Below are 1,117 nucleotides of genomic sequence, written 5' to 3' on the forward strand. Positions count from 1 at the left end.
GAAGAAACTGGGACCAGCTGTTACCCTACCTTCTGTTTGCGGTAAGAGAGGTGCCTCAGGCTTCCACTGGCTTCTCACCCTTTGACCTGTTTTATTCTCACAAACCCAGGGGCCTTCTGGACATCGCCAAGGAGACGTGGGAGGAGCAACCCTGTCCCCATCGTACCATGATTGAACACGTGGGGGCGATGCGGGACCGGATGGCAGCTGTGTTCCCCATCGTGAAGGAACGCATGGAGAAGGCTCAGAGGGATCAAAGAGCAGCCTATAACCAAGCAGCACAACCCAGGGAATTCAACCCAGGAGACAGAGTCCTAGTTCTTGTCCCCACTGTGGAATGTAAGTTCTTGGCTACTTGGCAGGGGCCCTTTGAAGTAATTGAAAAGGTTGGGGAAGTCAATTACAAAGTACGACAACCAGGGAAGAGGAAAGGTGAGCAAATCTACCATATTAACCTCCTAAAGAAATGGCATGATCGAGAGGTGTTGTTCAATGGCCTTTCCCCCAGAGAGTCGAGAGAACCCGCCTGGGACGAGGTGCAGTTGGGCCCGGGCCTCTCTCCTCACCAGCGGCAGCAGGCAAAGGAGCTTGTAGAAGGAAATCAGGAGGTATTTTCATCGCTCCCAGGCTGCACCCACCTGGTGGAACATGAAGTACGCACCCAGCCGGGAAAAACGGTGAACCAAAAGCCATATTGGGTGCCGGAGGCCCGCAAGAAGCTGATTAACAAGGAGGTAAGGAAGATGCTGGCGTTGAACGTGATTGAGGAATCCAAGAGTGCCTGGTCAAGCCCCATCGTCCTGGCTGACAAACCTGATGGAACAGCACGGTTCTGTAATGATTTCAGAAAAGTAAATGACATTTCTGAATTTGATGCATATCCCATGCCTCGTGTCGATGAGCTAATTGAAAGCCTGGGCCAGGCACGTTTCCTAACCACTCTGGATCTCACCAAAGGGTATTAGCAGGTTCCATTGTCTCCAGGGTCGAAGGAGAAGACAGCCTTTGCCACCCCGGGAGGCCTCTGGCAGTACCGGATGATGCCTTTTGGCCTGTTTGGAGCCCCCGCCACCTTCCAGCGCCTGATGGACCAAGTACTGAAACCCCATCGAGAATA

The sequence above is a fragment of the Cyclopterus lumpus genome, chromosome 17 (assembly GCF_009769545.1).
Source record: "Cyclopterus lumpus isolate fCycLum1 chromosome 17, fCycLum1.pri, whole genome shotgun sequence".
Classification (NCBI taxonomy): Eukaryota; Metazoa; Chordata; class Actinopteri; order Perciformes; family Cyclopteridae; genus Cyclopterus; species Cyclopterus lumpus.